This window comes from Aquarana catesbeiana, linkage group LG03 (genome assembly GCF_042186555.1).
Source record: "Aquarana catesbeiana isolate 2022-GZ linkage group LG03, ASM4218655v1, whole genome shotgun sequence".
Lineage (NCBI taxonomy): Eukaryota > Metazoa > Chordata > Amphibia > Anura > Ranidae > Aquarana > Aquarana catesbeiana.
Window position 1 is genome coordinate 352,687,766 of NC_133326.1, and position 6,555 is coordinate 352,694,320.

Here is a 6,555-nt window from a genome sequence, read left to right on the forward strand (position 1 = left end):
GACAACAGAAGAATCTCAAGAAAGTATGGGGACAATGGAAGAGAATCAGGCAACAAGCATAAGATCTGCAGAGGAAAGGGTAAATTTTAATCAAAAACAAGACTGACTATAAACTTCAAAATTGTAATACAAATTTATTAACAATGTTTTTTCACTTTATGTAGAGAAAAAATCTTTTAGCTAAAATGTGGTCCAAGTATCCGACAGTTGAAGAGGATCCAAGTTTTCCATTCAATCCACCTTCACAAGTTTCATTGCGTTCAAACTCAGAAACAGCCGAAGAGCGTAGAACTGCAAACAAGAATAGGAAAAAATGATTGGTGTGAATGTGGAAATTGTCTTGCAATGCCTACGGCCAGAGAGTCAATTTGCTGCCATGAAATATCCAATGTTACGGAAAATATTGATGAAGGTTCATTGTGTATAATAGAATCAAACATTTTTAAAAATATGGTTGTTGACAGACTCAATACTACAATTATATTGACGATTATACACCAAAGGAACTTCACATGCACCCAATGCAGATGATAATAGGTAATTATTTTATTTACATTTTCATCAATTATTGTTATATACATACATACATATTTCTTATGATTTAGGAACTGTAAGATTATTTTTTTAAGTAGACCGAAGTGCCCTTCCACACCCCAAAAAAAAATATATTATGTCTTTATAAAAAAACAATAATGAATAAACATTTATAGACCATTTTTTTGGGTCAGCTCTAAATGCCTTTTCTTATGGGGTCTCTCGTAGTCTGACTCCTTCAGTGCCTGGGCTCCTAACGTCACATTCCCTCAGGGCTGGAAGGGAGATCAGCTCTCTCCCCTCCCTCTAGTCAATCATCTTTGACATGTGACAGGTCCTAGATGATTTCCCTTCCAGTCATGGTGCGTGGCGCGGTTCACGCGTGTGCAGTGGGTTCCCGTCTGTGAAGCCACAGCCCAGCGCCCAAAGTTAATATGCCAGTGCCACGGAGCGGAAGGGATGCGGAGCCGGGCTTCAATCCCTCCACATCGCTGGACCCTGGGACAGGTAAGTGTCAGATTATTAAAAGTTAGCAGCTGCTGTATTATTAGCTACTGACTTTTTAACTTTTTCGGTAAATGAAAAATACACTTTAATTAATTTTTGGATTTTTAAATTTAATGATTTTTTTTGTCTCACTACCCTAAAAATAAAATACTTTAATTTTTTTTATAACTAATGTTGCACAAAACTAATATTATATTTTACAGAAACTTACGTAAAACCGCATACAAGTCTTTTACTGCATGGATACATGGCTATCTAGGCAAAGGGAATCGAAGGCCCATACCTTCTTGTGCAGTTCATGCAGTTAGAACAGCTTTTCCAGACCCAGATGGTGAATACGTTGGATTTAAATATTCTAATGATTATGACGCTGGAGACATGGCATTGGAATTTTAGAATAAAAAAACTTCTTCACTTCATTTGTAAAAATAACCAAAATTATTATTTTGTATTATATATCTGTGCAATGTTATTTGACAAGTGCTTTAATAAAAAAAATTAAATATTAATTTATGTGTTTTTTTTATAGTATTAGTAATTTTATTTGACAAGTTTTTAAACAAACTGAATATTTTAAAATCATATATATATATATATATATATATATATATATATATATATATATATTTTTTTTATTTTTTTTTTAATTACATTTTATTTTAATATTAATCATTAATTTATTATGATAGGACAATAATTAATTGTTAAACTATGTAAATGAGTCTTTGAAGAAAAAAAAAATTAAATGAATAATTTTTCACCTATATATCTTAGTTACAAAAAGAAAATACATTTTCTTGGATTAAATTACCATGTTTCTTATTTAGAGCCTTAAAAGAAAGTTATTGAAATTAATTTATATTGTCTAAAAAATTTTAATTTTTATAAATAAACCATTATTTCAACAAAAATTGTTCCTAAATTCAAACCTAAAATGACAGATAAATTATTCATATATGTTGGATAGATTATAACTTTCAGTACATAAAATATACATTTTATATTAATCTAATACTAACCGGAAAAAAATAAGATACTGTAATAATGTAGGAATATCTAGAAATAAAAAAAAAAATATTATTAACTTAAATATTTTTATAAATTATTTTTGATGAAGTATATAAGTAAAAAAATTACGTTTATTTTTTAACAGATGGGTTCATGCCATCTAATCTTCCTCCCTATGCAATGGAAATCTTGACTTATGCATGGACACAGCATCTTTTTTTTCCGGTCTTTCTGAAGATGCTATATTTACAGGCATAAGCTCCTCTTTAGATTTCCATGTCGGTGTTATTTTTCCAGCAGCAACCAGAACAATTGTCTTCATTAGTTTTGTAAAATGATCATGGCATACAGGGTCGTATATTTTACGCACTATCCATTTCTTCCTCGAGCGGGGGTGCTCTAAAGAGGTTCTCTTTGTGCCAAGCTCTTCACTTTTCTTTGTCGGGTCTACGGACAATGGCTTGTGACCGACCAACATTATTGTTGTGTGACAGAATGGCCAACTTTGTTCGTGCCTCCATTGAGTTCATCCGGTAATGTAACCGTTTGCTTCGATATTTAAGAACACTGGAATGAAAAGTTTCGATAGCACCAGTACGGCAGTACAGCACCAAATGAGGGACATCGTTTTTCAATTGTGTGGACAGTACTAATTCCTCAAGTGCCTTGAATGCTGCACTGGGTTTGATTAACCATTCCACATGGACATCAGAGTCACTTATCGGTGTATGCTTACAGTACTTTGTTTCACCAGCCTCCTCCCACTCATGTATGTTGCGAACATGGTACAGTAGGGATGTCCATGTGCTCCAAAATAATTCTGTATCTCCCTTACAGTGCCTACTGCACCAGTAAAAATGGTTTATTACTGCCGATAAGCCAAAATTCAACTCTTTAACAATTAGCTTTCTTGCTGGCCTCTACAAATTTTTTTTAAAAGATTTCACATAGTGCCACAGGTCGTACTGATGGAAATGTGGCTATATTCTTCTCGCATTTTTTTTCTTATGCCCACATGGCGATCCGTACCAAGAACTTGCACATCATAATTATCTTTCTATAATGCGTTCCAGACAATTTTGAAATGCCATTTTTTTCCATGGCAACGGACGAGGTGGTTGAGTCACCTGCACTGTTTCAAAATCAATTATAATTTCAGACTCCAGTTCCATCATGGTTATATGTGCAGTATTTCGCAGAAAAGCCTAGGGCTATCACATTGGCCCTCGCCAACTAAAAAACCGAATCCTGTTGCAAATTAGTTTTTATGTTTATTTTTTTCGTCAACCCAGGTATGATCAATTCCACCATAGATGAATCTTGACAAATATTTTGTGATATGTTTGCCTTTGAAAAAATCGGAATATTGCATAGATCCATCATTTCCTTTACAGTGGTGAATGATGCTCCACTGCAAGTAATGGCCGACGCAAGAACTACATTGCCAGCCGCAAAATTAGCAATTTTTGGTTGACTTTCCAAAGAAGAATTTTGTGCGTTTTCTTTGCAATGTGGCATAAACTTTGAGTAAGCTGCCAACCATTACTTTTTCTAAATTAATTATTCTTTCGAAACATTGATCGTTGGGGCAACGTATCTGCTCAAATAATTTATCCAGACTAGATCAAAAACAATGAATTTTCTTTCCTCAACACATAAAAATTCATTGGGAGGTGTCATAATATCAGCGTTTAATCTACTTTCATCCCTAGAAATATCGCTTTGAGACAGTTCTGAAAAAATCTGGTGCATAGTTTTCATCGAGGGTGGTATTTGATCTAATGAGCTATTCATTTGATCATTAGTATCCATACTCTCAATGGGGATCATCTTCCAAATTTGGAACATCAATTACAGAAATAATAGTGTTATCTGCTGATTCCAAACTAAGTGTTTTAGAGACATGAGAAATTGGCTGTGGACCAACACTTTGTTCAGCGGATAAAAAAATATGTGTAGCACTAGTCGAGCTTTCAGTAAAGTCACAATCTGACTGTGTAACTGCAGACTTTATTGGGTCATTTCCAATTCTGCCATTCCATGTTTAGTATTTATTTTTACGGGAGTAGATTTTAATAATCAGTGTCTAGTATAGGACAAAACTCAGAGTAATCATGATCTTGACAAATGTCACGATAACTGGCAATACATCGATATGATTTTCTCGGAAATAAAAGAAGTAAAATCTTCTTCCATTGTTTGGGTAGCCACATCACATTTACTAGTTTGGTTTTCCAAAATTGATTGATTACATTGGCTGCAACAGGAGTTTTCCTTTTTCTTTTAACACAAAATTGATCTGTCATCGGGAAGATATGACGGAACAGCATCGTGTTCAAAACTTTGTTTTTTTTTCTTGTCATATGACTCTTCAGAAAAATGGACAGAGCACATTCTAAAACGATCTCCGTTTTTATCTTTAAAATTCTCTTCTGCCAAAAATATAAGGTCTTCATCTCTCAAACAAGATGAGGCAATCCATTGTTTGATCATATCCAAATTTTTTGGGAAAGATGTGGAGTTTTATGTCAGGATATGTAGATGTAAAGCCCGTCCGATTTGGGCAGGAATTAAAAATGCACTTTGGCATTTTTTATGTAATCTGAAAATAAAATAGAGTAAATTAATTACTTTTATCATAATAATTTTGTTAACAGTTATTACATGCACAATTTATTAAAAATAGTTAATTAATTCCATTAATATATTAAATATATTATATAAACACTTCCTTTTCTACATGTGACCATCTGTGATTGGACACAGACGATCACATCTTTAAAGAGCTGCGTGCGCGGCATACTTTATACAGATAGGGGTTGCGCCATGTCCTAGCAACACGGCACAGGCCACAGGCGTGCAAGAGCGTACATTCTGGACCGCAGTCCCGAACTACATGGGCGTGCGGCAAAGGTTAAAGAATATATAATAAACTTATAAGTTTTAATATACATTCACTTTGCATTCGATACGGTGACCTTTTATAAATTAATTTTTAAGAATAAGATACTATTTGGTGCATATTGTTCATTTTTATAAAAAAAAAAATGGCTTTTACACAATGATTATGGGGCAGCACTGATATTATGCAATGATAAGTTAGCTGTTATGGGCTATGATGGGCATCACTGTTGAGCAGTGATGAGGTGGCAATGATCGGTGGCACAAGTGTGGCACAAGTGTGGACTGATAGGTGGCAATAGTTTTTCAATGAGAGGATGTACAGTCATGATGCACTAATGGACATTGAATAGGGGGCACTTATGGTGTGCACCGTAAAGTTGTCAGTGGCTCTTACATTTTGTGACAGATATCGCTTTTAAAGAGACGGTGATTGTTTCTTGGTATGGGTTACTGATTATATATATTAATAGGAGCGCAGCCATTGACTCTAACTGTTGGCAATAAATTAAGTGCATAAGTGCCACCATGGAAATAGGTTCCATAAGACTGCACTCTACTGAATCGTATGCAGGCGCTATGAGCCACAAACCCTGAAGAGAAGGATTGGGGCAGCTCTGTGCCAAAAGAAAGTGCACAGAGGAGATTTGAATGTACATTTGAGGTTATTAAAACATCAGGAAGACTTACCTTTACATATCATTGAACATGGGCCGATTGGCTGCTTCTATGACGAATGCTCTACTTGTCCCGGCCTGACAGTTTAGGTGGACGGTCATGTCTTGGAATGTTTGCAGTTGTGCCATACTCTTTCTATTTATAAATGATGGATTGAACAGCGCTCCGTGAGATGTTCAAAGCTCTTGATGGCATTATTTTTTTACATCACTGCTTTTAAATGCAATTTAGACCACTTGTGGTTGGCGTGATCTTTTTGACTTCATGATGTTGTTTGCTCAATAAGGTTCCTTGAAAAAAACCTTTAAGGAAATCACAGAACACTTTTCACATAACAGAATTCACTTCTGAACCGACCACCGTCGTAATACGTCCGAACTTGGAAGAGGAAAATCGATGTTATGGCAGCAGCCAGGGATGGACTGGCCATCGGGACTACCGGGAGATTCCCAGTGGGCCGATGGTTCAGTGTGGCCTGTTTCACTTTTATCCGCATCTGCGGTGCGCGGGCGATCTACCCGTCACAGCCGCAATCTGGCGTCTGATGGGTAGATCGAGATTAGACAGCATGAAGATTAGCGCAGGGAGCTTCTGTAGTAGTAAGTTCTCTCTCAGTCTCTCGTGTCATCACGTTGTTCCCCGGCGGACACCTCATCTCTTCTCGTCTATAACACTTGGCTTGTATGATCATCTGGTATAGACCAAGAAGAGAGGAGGGTACGCCGGGGAACAGCGCGCTGACACGAGAGAGATAAATTGCTACTGCAGAAGCTCCCTGCGCTACTGTGCATGCTGGCTAATAGGGATGAGCCGAACACCCCCCGGTTCGGTTCGCACCAGAACCTGCGAACGGACCTAAAGTTCGCACGAACGTTAGAACCCCATTGACATCTATGGGACTTCATTTTAAAGGCTAATTTGCATGGT